Source organism: Castor canadensis, chromosome 15 (assembly GCF_047511655.1).
Source record: "Castor canadensis chromosome 15, mCasCan1.hap1v2, whole genome shotgun sequence".
Taxonomy (NCBI): domain Eukaryota; kingdom Metazoa; phylum Chordata; class Mammalia; order Rodentia; family Castoridae; genus Castor; species Castor canadensis.
The window spans coordinates 785,852-801,473 of record NC_133400.1 but is presented as its reverse complement, the minus strand read 5'-3'; the positions used below and the strand labels follow the sequence as shown (position 1 = coordinate 801,473).

The 15,622-nt window shown below is 56.1% G+C and overlaps 1 long non-coding RNA gene across 2 annotated transcripts; it reads right to left on the bottom strand.

The window, feature by feature from the left end:
• Positions 1-930: 930 nt before the first annotated feature.
• Positions 931-14,431, bottom strand: LOC141417326 (uncharacterized). Of its 2 annotated transcripts, XR_012441849.1 has the most exons (3): positions 13,924-14,431; positions 6,535-11,805; positions 931-5,278 (listed from the first exon to the last, which is right to left on the bottom strand). It is a non-coding gene; the product is annotated as an uncharacterized lncRNA (long non-coding RNA). The 2 variants fall into 2 exon arrangements; XR_012441848.1 differs by having other exon boundaries at positions 931-11,805.
• Between the last annotated feature and the right edge of the window lie 1,191 nt (positions 14,432-15,622).

Here is a 15,622-nt window from a genome sequence, read left to right as displayed (position 1 = left end):
AGCTCATGGGTGCTGGAGCCAGTGTTTGATCCCAGGTCTGTGTGGTCCATGTGTTCTACTGCTCCTGTGCACAGGGACAGAACCTAGTGCCAGGGATCCTGGTGGGAGGCTCTCCCCGCTTCCCCGACTAGCCAGGCCTGGTCTCGGCCCTCTCCAGGGTCCTGAAGTGCAAGGTGCTGAAGTGAGTGATGAGTTGCACCAAGAAGCAGCATGGACTCTGCATGCCAGGTGTGGGGCTGGGACCCGGCTCAACTTCCTCTCACCCCACCCCTGTCCTGTGCAGCAAAGATGAATGCCCCTCCAGAAGCAGTTTCTGATATTCGCTGCTAACAGGGTAAGGAGAGGAGCATGAAGGAGGACAGAGCACAGCTGGGGCAGACAGACCTTGTCCCTGTGCTTGCTCTGTGCCCTGGCCAGTGGACAGCACCACCTCTCAGAGCTTCATGCAGATGCTGGAGGCCAGACTCAAGTTCCTGACTGGGCCTGGGTGGAGAATGTCATGTTTGTTATGGCTCTGGGTTCTGTCTCTTTGTCTCAGTCCTTATAAACTTGCATCCTTATTTACAGCCTAAATATGGAGGAGCAGGAGGGTGAATCCACAGTACCCTAAGGTGGGATCCTGTGCACATGTGTGTGCAAGCCTCCAAGACACACATGGCAGGGACCATTTCTGCACAGGGGACAGCGTGTGAGCAGGCAATCCACTGCCCAGCCTGGGTGTGCACTGTGAGCGTGCCAGGTAGGTGTGGGCCGGTGGCCATGGGTCTATCATGTCCTGTCCAAGGAGTAGCATGTGAAGCACGTCCCCATGTTGGTGTGTCATGTGGACACATGTGTTCTGGGGGGTTAGCCACCCGACCCGCTCCCCGGCTCATTAAGGCTCCCCCATTATTCTGACATTTGTGCACGTCACGTACCGGCAAGAAGTAATTTACTTAGAAGAAATTAAAAGTTCATTTTAATTGAGCGTACACTGCAGTATGCAAATGAGCATATTATGTACACTGATGCAGAGACAAAGCTAGAATCAGCGCTTAACCCTCCACACGCCGGGCTCCTCAGCATCATGAGGGGCTCCAGGCCCTGGAGGGGCCTCCCTGCCCCCGAGCAGGAGGGGCCAGCCATGCTTGTGGCCTGAACCCTACAGATGCCCACACCCTGTGTGCTGTGCTGGGGGAGGACAGCAGGTCAGCCACCCCTGTGGTCAGTACTGTTAGGCCCCGGGGCTCACAGGCCCCCAGTGGCCAGGCCAGGAGGAGTGCCCTGCATTCTGGCAGCAGACAACTCCAGAGCCTGACGCACAGGGAGGCTTCAGGTGGCAGGTGGCGGCGAGCTCAGACTCCCAAGGTAAAACCTGCCCCCGCCACACAGGACTTAACACTGCTCCTGTGGAGGACAGGTCTGCACTGGGCATGTTGTTCCAATGTGAGTGTGTGTCACCCATGGATGAAGTGCCCTATGTCCCAGGTCAGAGGCGTGGACCACAAACCACCACTCTCCAAGTACTTTGCTCCAAGGCAGCCCACAGATGGTCACAACTGCAGGCTGGTCCTCTCCTCCAGGCCAGGGTCCAGGGCCCCCCCCCCACGTAGTACAGGTGCATCTCACCAACTCATGCCATTTATAGTGGCTGAAATTAGCAGCTGGTCCACATCATGGAGAAAGTCCGGTTTCTGATGTCCACATCCCACCCTTGTGGCCTCCTTAAGGACTCGGGGACACCTGGGCTGCCTCCTCAAGAAGGAGGAAGAGACACAGTGGGCCTTTCCTAGGCTCTGGTGGACCTTCCTATGGGGACCCCTTGTTCCAGTGCACAATAGAAGGAGCAGGACAGCCAAAGGACCCATTTCAGGAACAGCCAGTTGGGGTCTGCTGGCCAGAGCCCTCTCCCAGAAGGGCATTAGGTAGATCCTGGCTGTGTGACCTGGGCTACTGCATGACTTCTCTGGTCTTCTTGCCTCTGGAAAGCACTGCTGGGCCCCTTGTGATTTCCATACAGCATAGCCCTTGCTAACAGGAGGCCTTCTCGGGGGAGGGGGGGGTGTCTGCCTTCTCCAGGCTTCCCCTCTGTCCCTTCTCTCTGCCTTGCTTCTTCTTCTCTGCTCCTATTGTATTGGATAGCAGGGCAACACCCATTCCACTCAGCCCAGCCAACTCTAGGGCAGTGGGAAGGGGCAGACCCCACTGCCTCCTTAAGTGGCTGGACCTGGGCTAGGAGCCAGGCTCCCGCTGGAGCTGGGTTAATCCCTGGGTTGTTTTTGTGCTGGATTCCCCCCTATCTGTCAGACCTGAGATTTTTAATGACAGTGAAATGAAGCTGGTTCTCAGATGTGAGATGACAGCGAGCAGCAGGAGGCAGAGAAATCACCTCAGACCCAGCCCACAACACCACAAATCCAAACAAAGAGAGCATGCCCGCCTCACTTGGATGAGCACGGGACTGCAGGGGGCCAGAGCAAGCTGTTCCTGCCTCCCCAGAGCCACCACCTCCACCACAGGGCAGCGCCTGCCCCATCAGTCATCAGCCCTCACGTGCAACTGGTCAGCCTGGTCACAGCTCTCCCACAGGACCCTCCCCAGCCACAGCCCCTCCTTTGGCCCTAGAAGCAACTTCCAATCCATCACCGAACCACCCCACAGGTTCCTGATGGAACAGGGGCCAGACCCACTGTAGACACCAGGGAACCAAGGCCCAGAGAGGGTGGTATGTGTCCAGCTGGGCTTGGCAAATGGGCACAGGGTGTGGGAACTCTGTTGCCTCTTCTGGGACCATCAGGCCTTGGGTGGGTGAGAACCCTAGGAGGAGAGGCCCACGAAGTTGTCTGGATTCTCCAGGAACCTGAGAAGTGCTGAGGTCACACACCTGAGGTCCTTGGGCCTCAATCCCCCATCACAGGCAGCCCTGCTCTTCACTTCCCAGGCCGTGTTCCTTTCTGCTCAGGTGGCTCCCAGGGAGACCGGAGGTGGCAGCCCTGGGCTTGGGCAAGGTATAGGCAGTGTTGGGTTACCGTCCCGCTCCTCTACCCCAGGTTGAGCTGATGCCATTCTTGCTCCCTGGTGCACCTTCTTCTTGGTCAGGAGGGCAGCTGAGTTTGCCTCTGTCCCTCCAGACTGTGGGATGTGTCTCAAAGGTCTCCACAGCACCAGCCCCACCTACTTCCACCCCTACCCCTGGACCAGCTTGTTCTTCTGAGGAACTGGAGAAGGCAGTGGGCCTAAGATGCTCAGCCAACAGCTTTGTGACTTTGGATGAATTACCGGACTTCTCTGTGCCTCCTTCCTCCTGTGCCACATCTTGGCTGAGCTTGGCTGAGCCACAGAACAGTTCCAGGGCAGCACTGAGGTGTGCATGGTGTGGCATCAGGTCCAGGAGCCCAGCCAGGTTGGGGGAACCTGTTCATCTGGCTGACTCCCAGGCGTTGGGACCAGGTGTCTTTAGCACCTGCTCCTGCCTGTCCCCGTCAGGCAGTGGTCCTAGAAGCCCCTCCTATCACAGCCAGCAGTTTCCTGGTGATGGGTCTCCTGTGCCCTCACGTCCTGCTGCCTCTGCTCCATCCTGGATGAAATCAGCTTCTGGTGCCAGGCCAGCCCAGCTCTGTTCCATATTTCCTTCCTTCCCCAACCTCAGCCACGTCTCTCATATTGTCAGACCTCTGGTCCTGGTCAGCAGAGACCCTGGCTCTGCAGCTCCTAGGACAAAAACACCCTCAAGTTTTCAGGTGCTCATGACCCTGGTCTTACTGAGTGTGTACCATGTGGCAGGCACCTCGTGGAGGTCGCTCTGGGTCATTTTTATGTTTGCTGGACTGAAGAAAGAGGAGAGGGCATCTCATGCAAGCTACAGATGGTCAGGAGCAGGGCCAAGTCTTCTGTTTTCTTGGTCACAAAGGGCTGCTGAGACAGGAGCAGAGAAGAAGTGTGTGGCCGGGCAGGTCTTGCATCAGCTAGTGATGGTGGAGATGGGTACGAGGACCAACCTGCCAGGGTGCAGACCCTGAGTGGCCATGCACTGGCTGCTGGGGGACTGGCTAGTGTAAAACGGTGTGGTGGAAGTGGCACACATCTGGGTCTGTGGCCCAGGACTCCGGGTCTGCTGGTGTCGCAGAGAAATCTTGGCTCCCTGCACTGGAGACAGCTGTGGTGTGGTCTTCGGTGCCAAGGTTGAGGAGGTTCCGTGGCAACCTACACGGGGCAAGGCTCAGTCCAGGGAGGACCCAAGCAAGAGGACATCTTGGCATTCATCCACTCCAAGTGGCTAATAAACTTCAGCCTGTTAGTGCCCAGGACTCCAGTGAGACCTTGAGAGAGGGTGCGGTTGATGTCTGCCGCTGTGTGAGTTGGGACCAGGCCTTGTGATACAGATGTATAGATGAAGACATTGAGGCCCAGAGTGGGAAAGAGGCCTAAAGCCACCGTGTATGAGTCCTCCTGGACTCTGCCCCACAGAGGCCCATCTTGGGTTTACTTGGTCAGCAGCACCTTGATTCCTGCCCTCAGCCCTCTGCCCCGCCACGAGTGCTCAGGACCCTCACATCCCTCCACCTGGCCCTTCCAGACATGCCTGACCCGCCCCCCAGCAAAACCTCTCAGGTTGGCACTGTGGGAGCCGCTGGACTCCACCTGCTTGTTGCTCCTGGTTCCAAAGGGAGGCACCAAGATAGACGGCTCTGATCCAGTGCTTACCGGGTAGGAGGACTGCATAGAGCACATCACAGCTCCTCTTATTTGGTCCTCACAAGGGCCCTGCCAGGGACCCAGTACAGCGTGAATCATTTCTGCAGGGCAGAAAACCATCATCCCAGGAAGAACCAGAGCCATCCATGCCACTGTGACACACTGCACCTTTTCCAAGAAGCTCCTGAGGGTCCTCAGGCCAGACGGAGGCTCACAGTGGCCTGGCTGTTTGCAGGGCATGTGCCTGGTTCCACCTTCTGGACTCAGCCTGGAATCTCACCAGCCCTCAGGCCCAGCTGCAACCAAAGCCCATCCCCCCGTATCTCAAGTGGACCCCACCCTTCCTCTCACCAACTTCATCACTGTGAGACCCAGAGCTGATACCACCTCCTCCAGGAAGCCTACCTTGACTCTCTAGCAGGAGTTTACCATTCTACTGACCTCTCCTCCGTGAGTAACCCCTCTGGTGGAGAGGACATCCCGTGTAGCCTTCTACTCTTTGTGCTGACCATGGATTTGTGGTGCCACAAAGGATTGTGGAACAAATGAATAAGTAAGCAGATGGAGATGATGGAGTGGCTGGGGGACCCAGTGTCCCTTTTTCCTGAAAACCACAAGTGAGGACCAGTGAGAAAGGGAGCTTGGTCATTAGCAGGTCGCACATTGTCTGGCACGGAGGCAGCCATTGTGTGGCAGCTGGCTGAGCCCAAGAGCATGTGCAGGACCCCCCTGGAGGGTCCACAGTGGAACCTGGCTGCGCTGGGCTGGGCGAGCCTTTAGGAGGGCTGGCTCACACCCCCAGCTCACACCCCCAGCTCACACCCCCAGCTCACACACACACACACACACCCTCCCCGGGGCTCCAGACGGGGAGCAGAAAGAGTTAAGTCCTCCGTGAGTAACAGAGAAGAAAGTGGTAAACATTTTTTCTCTCCCTCGGCTAAATTAATATGCAAATTCCTAAGCCCCCTCCACTCCCCGTCCCCTGCCTTGAAATTAGCGAGGTAGAGTGTTCGGCTAATTATGCATTCAAACGAGCAGACTGCGTTCGCTTGGCGCTGAGGAGGATGCGGAAAATGATTGTGAGAAGATGGAATTGACATTCGAGAGGGTCCTTCTAGGACATCTGGAACTGCTCTGGCGTGCACAGCAGATGCAGCCAGGCGGTGACCGCCAGCCACCCCTGGCCTGGGAGGGGGCTGCAGGAGCCAGGCTCTGCTGTGCACCCTTGTTCTAGGTGAGAGGAGAGGAGAGGCTATTAGCAGCTATCCACTCCCCCTTTTCCCACTAGTTACACCCCACATTTCTGCCCTCACCAAAATCTCTACCGCACTCACCCCGTGGCCAGGACCACAGGCTGTGGGTGGGCAGTGGGGTCACAGCGTGGAGCCAGGGTGAATAGAGTGAGGGGGGCTTGTTCATGTCTCCCAACCCCCTGGGGCTCAATAAGGGACCTCCATGCTTGGCAGGAAGGCGGTAGCTATGCAGGTGGGACCCACGCGCCCGACTGGTCTCTGCCATGGTGCCCGCCATACTGCCTGCCGCGCAGATATGTTACAGGTGGCCACTGTAGACGGAATTTCATGTTGAAATGGAATTTCTTGGCAACATGGGAGAAAGGGGGAGCGGAGAGCAGAGGCTGCCTGGATCCAGGGCTGGCTGGGGTGAGCTTGGAAAGGCAGGCTCAGGAGCCCTGACCAGAAAGCAGAAGCAGGTCCAGCCCTAGGCCTCTTCCTGACAAGGCCTCATTCTTCATTTCTCGGTAAAGCCCAATCTCCTGCTCATTAGCCACAGCCTCCCAGCCTCCTGCTGCCCCATCCTGTCAGTAGCCCCAGCCACCGACCCTTCCTATTTTCTCACCATGGGACCCTCTTTTGGCATTCTCCTCCCTCGTCTCCATCTCAGTTAACGGACTCCCAAGTCCTGTCCACTCTCAGCCTGGCCCAGGCTGGTGACTTCAGCTTGGCACTGTGTCTTCCTGGGGCTTTCTGGACCAGCTTCGTTGTGAAGCTTGTGTTGGCTTTTAGTCATGGCAACGTGGACGTTGAATGTTCCCAGAACCTGAGAACATGAGAGTGTTTTTACAACTTGTCTCCAAGCTCCTGTGAGACAGAGATGCCCTGGAACCTCAGCAGCATCCAGGGCCCCTGACCTTGATCTCAACACACTTTAAGACTGGACCATTCAAAAGTTCGTGAGAAGAGAGTCTTTATTCCCGTTTCCTGTGTGGGGCACAGGAAACATTTCTCCTTCCCCTTCTCCACTTTACCTTACTTTACCTTGTTATACTAAAATAAATCCTTGCTAAAACTTAAAAAAATAGTGAAAAGGCTGATGAGAACACCCCCTTCTGCTGGACACACTATTGTGTAGCTGCAGAAGAGGAGTCTCTGTTCTGAAATCTGAGGTCCTAAAAGGATTTAGACAGTGATCCAAATCTTACACTGCAAGCAGCATCATCACCATTATGGTCACCCTCACCACAGCATGCCACTACCACCAAAATCATCACTGTCACCCCATGATCACCACCACCACCATCATCACCACTATGATCACCATAATATCTATCTCTGTACCAGACATTACGGGAAATGGCTTAAACACATTATCACATGGACTGCTCACACAGTTTTGATGTATATACTTTATCCTTAATCTACAGATAAAGAAACTGAGATCACTAACTAGTGACAGGTACTGAACTTGAACCTGGATCTTTCTAACACCAACATCCCAAGTTCCCCATGCCCCCAGGCCATGCTTTCCTGTGTTCATCTGAGCAAGTATGGAGGCTGCTGCTGTCTGTCTGAGGCTAGAGCCAGCAAAGTAAGCCAGAGTCATGGCCTGAGGGATTTAGTTCAGAGAAAACCCAAGACTTCCAAATAGTGTGTTTTTAGTTAGCCGGATAACCAAGAAGGGTTTTAACAACTGCAGAGACTCTCACATCTCCCAGAATGTTTGAAGTCTAGAAGCAGATGGTTGGTACACGAGTCAAACCAGCCTGAGCGCTTTATGGCCCAATCTAGCATCGGCACCCTTCCCAGGAGGCAGGATGGAGAGAGGCTGGGGTCTGAGGACCCCCGCGACCCGCAGCCTGTCCCAGCCCTTGGTCAGAGAGGAATGAAGACCTCCTACATTCTCTACCTGAAATATGTGGCCCTGAGCTCTGACAGACAGAGCAGTGGGCAGTGTGAGCAGAACCCGCAGTTTCTAGCCCCAGGGCTATGAATGGTCGAATCTCATGCTCTCTGCTGGCCTCAGTTTCCCCACTTACACTCCCAGTGTTGGACTGGATACTTGACTCAAATTCTGTGGGTTTGAGTCTGGGATTCTGTGGATTCGTTTGCCTATCCACCCATCCATCCCCCAGAAGTATTCATGGAGGCTTAGCACCAGTCTCCAAAGTAGGAGCAGTGCTTGGGTCCCTCTTACCCACAAAGGAGAAGGGAGTAGGGGCTCAGAGCCAAAACAAGACAAACACTGGGAAGAACAGGACCCAGACTTGCACAGCACAGTCTCCACAGCCCCTCAGAACCAGGGAGACTGGCGGAGCAAGCCAACACAGCCCTCCCTCCTTCCACCTGCCTTCTTCCTTCCCATCCAGGAAGAACAGCCCCAATCCCCAAAGTCAGAGGGTCAAGACAGCAAGTGGAAGGACCAGAGCCTCACCGGCGGCAGCTGAGTGGCAACACGGATGGATGGGTGACGTTAAATATTCATCAGACACAATGAAGTTACTGGAATCGCCCATTAAGATGTAAAGTGCAATTTGCAGCTTTCTCCTAACACCCAGGGCAGATAGATACTCGTCAGCAGGACGGATGGCAGGCAGGAGAGGAAGATAAATCGCCGGGGAGATGGTGCATCTCAGAGCCGATCAATAGGAACCGGCAGCTCTGAGCAGCCGACAGCAAGTAATAAGTAGGAGTAAATAGACAGTCAGATTAATTAGGACCAGTGTGGGGAGGGTTTGCAGAAAAGGCCTGGAGTGTTGTCCTCAGGCGGGCAAGGAAGGAGGGGAGGAGATGACATCTTGTGAGACTGCCAGGCTCCAACCAAGACTGGCCTAGAACATGTTTTGACCATGCAGTGATCTCGGTTCCTGACGATCGGCCACGTTTGGCCCAGGTAGAACCACTGGGGTCAATGGGCACTGATCACTCTGGGTAAGAGCTCCAGAAAGAGGTACACTTCAACTTCCCAAAACCAGCCTCTTCCCTGAGCACTGAGCTGCTGGGAGTCGGGGTTCGGAGGGCTTTGTCCCTCTGACGGTGATGCGTGGCCCTGCTAATTCGCTCACAAGGCCGTTAATTCTGGCACAGCTGCTGCAGCCGCCCTCCAGGCGCTCGGCAATGCTGGGCTGCAGAGCTCGCTACAAATTAACACCATTTGTTCTGCAGAACATGTTTCATTTCTACACGACATGCATAGCTTATTACTCTGGCAGCATGCAGAGAGGCTGCTGGGCCTGGGGAAGAAGGGAAGACATGGTCCAGGCCCCTCCCACCTCCCCCCACCATTCACTCAAACCCACTGCCGGGGTGTGTATGTGGGGGGGGGGTCAGCCCTGGATCCTTGGTCCATGAACTTGGAAGAGCTGGGAGTCTGTGTTGAGGAGGTGGTCCTGGGATAAGGTTTTAGCTCTTGTCTGCTGGCCCTCACTAGGGAGCCAGGGCTCCAGACCAGGCACCAGGCAACTTCATTCCCGGCTCTGGCCTTGTCTAGCCCATTGGCCTCAGGGAAGCAAATTGACCTTTCTGAGCTATTTCCTTAGCTGTGGAGACACCATGCCTGCCTCTCCAGAGGTTAGGAGACCCCCGTGAGTGTAGCTCTTAGCTTTCAGTGAACCTGACCTTTTTCCCAGCTGTGTGGCTCTAGGTGACAATCATGAAAGTTAGGCAACTTAAGAGACAAAGACTCCACCGGAGGCCCAGATGGAGGCAGGCAGGCAGTCACATGACTTGGGCAGCCCCAGAGCCCCCCATGAGCCTGCTGGACCCCACCCAGCAGGGATTGGCCCCAGTGTGTGGGCAGAGCAGAGCCTGGGGCAGGGCCAGTTGGTTCTGATTTGGGGTAGGGTCCCTAAGGCATGTTGAGAGAGGACAGGGCTAAGTAGTTCAGCAGGTGCCCAGAGGGTCTCGGTACAGAGGGGCTCTGTACCGGTGACTTACTGTGCTCATCAAACTTCAGTAAGAGACCCAGGTCTGATGGGCCTCTGCCTCTTTGGTGACCAGGCTTGGGACAGTGTGGGGGCTTTGTTAAAGATATGCATTGGCCAGTTTCCTTCTCCTTTGACCCAGAGGCGTGAAGGCCCCCTTCCAAGAGATGTAGCTGCTAGCCCTTCCCATTCCTCCCTGAATTGCCCTGGTCATCCACTCTGGCCTGTGTCCAAACTTCCCTCCACATCTCTGTCCACCTTATTCTTCTGCATGACCTCATCCTTGGATCCCAGAGTGCAGCAGTGCTGTGAGGACTTCACAGCCTCCCTCCTCCAGTAGAAACTGACCTGCAGGAGGGCCAGGCAGCTCTGGGCCTCTTGAGGGAAGACTGACCAGCCAGGAGTATCCATGTTCCTGAGGGGAGGACTGTTGGAGCAGAATCTGTGTTCCATGAGAGGACAGTTGCAATCCATGTTCCCCAGAGAAGGACTGTCAGGCTAGGATCCGTGTTCTCCAGGGCTCCAAGTCCTCTTTACTGCTGATGGCAGAGGAAGTTCCTTGAGTCTTTCTTCATGGAGGCATTTGGACCACAAGCTTCCATGCATTCAGGGGCCCTCCTGGTCCTCTGTGGGGGTGGCCCCAGAGAAGAGGCTGCAGAAGGGGACTATCTAGACCCCAGGAAGTCAATGGCAGTGGCTGAATAGAACCTAGTCACCACCAACCACCATTTCTGGGGGTGAGTTTTAACTAGGCACTGACCTGTCCCTCACGATCTGCATGGCTGGGATCACCATTGCACTGACCACAAAATGCAGGCTGAGAGCAGATAAGGGCTGCCCAGCTAGCAGAGCTGGGCTCAGTCCAGGGCTGGCTGACCCTGAGTGTCCTCAGCATGCAGCACTGCTCGTGGACTCTCGTTAGACCCCATCTACCCTAGGCTAGTGTGCACACCTCGCCCATCAGTTCACATGTCTGGATGGGGAAGTGACCAGCACAGGGCTCCCAAGAGTAGGGCTGGCCCTTTCGCTCAGCCTCCACAATCAGAACCTGCACTAGAGAGCCTTCTGACTGACCTTGGAGGAATGAATGGATGAATGGCAGGGAACTAGAGGTCCAGATCAGCCCTGTTCAGCAAGAGGGACTTATGAGTCAGGTCATGTTGGTATGGGTGGGGTGATGGGAAGAAGACTTAGCACCCCCCCTCCCTGGGATGGCAGAATAGGGTCATGTACCCCCGGGAGTAACTGGCCCATAAGGGATGGCCCATCTCATGCAGGGTGGCCCCTTCTTCCCTTCAGGCCTGAGGCCAGTATTAATAATGCTGAGATGATTGTCCTGGGGTTTCTGAGTGGAGATGAAGCCTTAAGGGGACCATGATTCTTCTCAGGCAAGGATCGGGGGTGAGCATGGTCCAGGGCTGGTGGGGTGCTGACTGGCAGACTGTCCACTCCTGGACTTTGGGGTGGCCAGTGCCTAGGTTCTCCATGGCATGGAAGCTGCAGAAGGTTTTCACGTCAAGAGGCAGAACAGCTCCATGAATATTTCATTAAGGAACAACGTGGGGCCCAGGAACATCTGGCAGGAGTCTCCAGGGAGCGGGAGCCAGCGCAGGAAGCAGGCACTGTGAAATTCGGAAGGCGGAGGGGGAGGCAGGAGCAGGCAGGCAGGTGGGATGCCAACTTCCCTGCTGGGTGCCCCTCTCCAAGCACCATGGAGCCCAGGGCAGAGGCCCTGCCTGCTCTTCCCGTCCCCATCAACAAAACCTTTCTCAGCTGCGAACGAGGCAGTGCAGGTGGATGACCCCCTGCCCACCCTTCTACTGGGCCTATGGCAAGGCCAGAACAGCTCTGGGTGGACGATCCAGTGAGGGGTCTGCACCTAGACAGGACTAGTCAGTACTCTCCACAGGGCAGAGGAGGCAGATGGGATCCCCTTCCCAGGATGTCCACGGCAACAGAAGCACCAGGAACTGGGTGAGAAAGCAAGTGACCATCAGGGACTCTGCCCACTTCAGCCTGTCTGGGCTGTAGAAGGAGGCTGTGGTGAGGGCCAGGAGTCACAAGGGATAGTCAGGGGCACCTGCAGCCTCTCTGGACACTCAGACCATAGCTCCTGGGTCCTGCCAGCCTGCACCCTGCTAGAGTGACATTGGACCAGGAGAATCTTAGAGCAAGGTATGTACAGCCAGTGGTGCCCACAACAGCCAGAACCAGCTGGATTCTGCCTCCACGTGATCCACCTGGTCACTGGATCCAAAGGCACCCGCCCTTGCCACCGTCAACAAAATAGAGACTTGGAGACCTTAGGTCCTTGTCATCCACCAAGCCCAGACCTAGGTTAGATCCCCTCCCCCTACCCCCACCCCTCAACCAGTACCAATGCCCCAAGCTTGCTTCTGGAGCAAGCACCGGGCGTCCCAGTTCTGTGCTCCAAGAGGAAGCTTGGGACACTGCTGAGTCTCAGGCCTGGGAGCCATGAAAGGTTGGCTAGACATCCTCTTCAGAGCCTCTCCTGCCTTCTCAGTGCCCTGTTTCCATCCAGCTGAGAAACCTCTTTTGGCCTTCATGCCTCTGTCTGCTGTGGGCAGTGAACACTGGGCATGTCCCCCTCACCTCTGGGTCTCCCAATCCCCAGCTGTAGCCTGGAGGCTGAAGCCGACCCTGGCAGCACCTCCCCAGGTTGTGGGCTTGTGGGAAGAGGAAAACCCTCCTGGCAAGATGGGTGGCTTGGTTATAGATCCCCAGGTAACCAAGTGGTGGCAGATCCCTGGGAGCCTTCCTGGCTGCTCACAGGTTGTCCCCATCTAGCCCTCCACAGTAGTCTGAGCCTCTCCTGAAGGCTTCCCACTCCCTCCTGCCTTCCTGATTCCTGCCCCCATGTTCAATTTCTGCACCCTCCACCTCCTTACACCTCAGTCTTGACCTTGATCTCAAGGCCACTCCCTGTCCTTCCTGGGGGAGTTCCTCTACCCAGTTGGGCTCTGGATTCAACCTCCCACGATCCTGAAGCTCTGGATTCTGCAGAGTGGGGCCCCCACTGATGCCCCTGCTGTGCATGGGAATCCCAACCCCCTCCAAACACTGTTTTTTTTCCTGGGACTGAGCATCACTCTGAGACAGACTGGCCCAAGCCCCAGGGTGGTCACAGTGTTCCTCTGCTATGCATCCCGCCCAGGCACGAGCCCTGAGTATTGGCTATTGTGTGGGAAAGAGACAGGAAGGCAAACTGGCCACAGACTTTGCCAAGACAGACAGCCAGGAACCCACAGCCCTGCCACTTCACACTGCCAACCTAGGGTCACCCAGGTCCCAGCAGGTGGAATATTTCTGTCCCAAAGCCCCACCCTCTCTGCCTAGCCTGTAGCCACTGGGAAGGGGACAGGGCTTTGTCCTTGGAGCCACTGAGAAAACTTCAGCCTTGGGGCTCCTCCCCTCTGAGCCCACCCTGCCTGTGCCCTCGGCAGCTGGCTCCTTGGCACTGGCACCCGGGCCCCCTTTGATGGCACATTTGGCTCCAGTCCCATCGATCTGCACACAGGCACCAAGGTGCCAAGCCAGGCTGTAGGCAAGGATAGGGGCTGTGGGAAGACGGGAAAGAGATTCTCTGGGAACTCCGGGACCCTCCAGGTGTAGCCCCCAGCCCATCCTCCCAACCCAAGCCCATGAGAGCAAACAGACCACATCCATGGGTGGTTTGGGGACCTTCCAAAAACTGGGCAGAGGACCTGTCCTTGGGAGCCCTCGGGGTTTGAGGCACAGGCAATGCAGTCTTGAGATCCCTGTGGGCATAAACGCTGTATCCACAGGCAGTCCCCATTCAGGCACCCCATCCTTACCACCTGGAGGAACCCAGTCAGCATACCTGGACAAACCGAGCATCCTGGCCCAAGGGCAGTGTCAAGGGACCTGGAGGTCACATGGTCTACACAGCTGGTCTGGCCATGGGGAGCCCAGACCCCCCCACCAGACAGTCTTCCCCACAAGCTATTGTGCCACAGCACCTGCACCCAGGCCAGACCTAGTCCCCACCCGCACCCTAACATGGACATCAGGGGTCTGCACCCCAACCAGTCCCACACCCCTGTTACCTGTGCCATGCCTGCCGTGCCTCCGTCCGCCTGCTCCCAGCCCGTCCTTGGCGGCAGCACTGCCAACTGGCTGCCGCCTCCTGACATGGGCTGCCAGCGATTTGCTGTGGGTTTTGTTCGTGGGTTTTGGCCCCATGCAGCCGCTGGCATGCAGCGATGGCAAGCGTCCATCTTTCTCCACACCCGTCTCCCTCACCTCTGCTGCCTTCCGGTGTCTCCAGAGTCCCTGCGGTGCCCGCTTGGAGGGACTTGGCACGGATGGAGCCCGACCCGCCTCTGCAGCTGAGTGTAGCCATGTTTCTTTTTTTTGTATTTTAAACACACACACATACTCTCTCACACGCACACACGCCAAGCCCCCCACCCCCAACAACACGCATCCCTTCTGTCAGGAGCAGACCCAGCCAAGAAAGCCCCGAGCGGGCGGGGGCAGAGCGAAGGGGCTTCGGCGAGCGGGTGGAAACCCAGCCCTTGTGGCTCCGTCCCTTCCTGTCCCCATCCTGCTCCCTCTTACGTAAACCACCAGGAAAGGAGGAAAAAAAAAAAAAAAGAAAACTCAAATTCATGTCACATTTCTGAGCCTCCTGATTGGGCACACCTTTTTACTGGCCCCATCCCTCTAAGCATGCCCCAGTCCTGGTCACCCTGTCCCCTGCCCAGCCACCTGGCTACTCACCATTGTCTCAGGCAGCCAGAGCCCCTCAGCTACCCTGTCATGCTGGTATAGTGACCCTACCCAGGACCCAGTGCCCATCCTGGAAGAATATTTATTTGAGTGCTAACTCTGGGGATACAGTGGCCAAGACAGACATGGCCTGCCCTGCTGGCCAAGAGCCTAGCAGCTACAGGACCAGGATTGCCGGCTGTTATGGGCACAACAGCATCCTGACCTGAGTCTGGGGAGGCCAGAGTAGGTCCCAAGGGGACATGAAGGTCAAGACCAACCTCAGGCCATGGATAGAGGACAGCAGAAGATGGAAGCAGTCAGATCTCCAAGTAGTTACCTCTGGGTGACATGGTGGCCACTGTCTGATGTCATGTTGTCTTCTCCCTTGAGAGTAAAGCCCCAATTTTGTTCACCCACTAGAATCCCCTTCTGACATGACATGATGGGGGCTCTGTGGGGGCCTCAGGGACCATGTGGCTTTGCTGCTGGTCAGGTGGCGTCTACCCCTTACCTCACCCCTTTCCGTGTTTGGAGCCTGAGACTGGGCTGGCATCGTCAAAGCTGGCTGCTCCTTGTGCAAGGTGGGCAAGGGGTGGGAAGAGCTGTTACCCTGAATGTCCACCCCACCATGACTGCCACGTGCCTCCCATCTTCTCATCACCCCAGAAAAATAACCCCTCTCCCCAGGTCCCTATACCATCCCCTGTGTTCCTTATGGACAATGGCGGGGTTGCAGAGAGGAGAGGCCCAGGAGGTGTCACCTTCCCAGGCTGGCTGTGGAAAGACAGGACAAGAATGGCTTTTTCCCTGGCCCCTTCATTTGCTGGGTTTCCTTGCTGGGTGTTAGCCATCATCCTCCTTAGCGTCCATTTGGAAATGCTTGTCTCTGAGTAGAAGGTCACCAAAACCTACTCACTTGAAGCCAACCCACAGCCCTTTTGTGTTTTCAAGAATTGTGACACTTTTCTGGGTATTTTTTTCCTCTTTGGATATGGCCTAACTTTAGTTTGAAACACCCCCAAAATGGAGGGG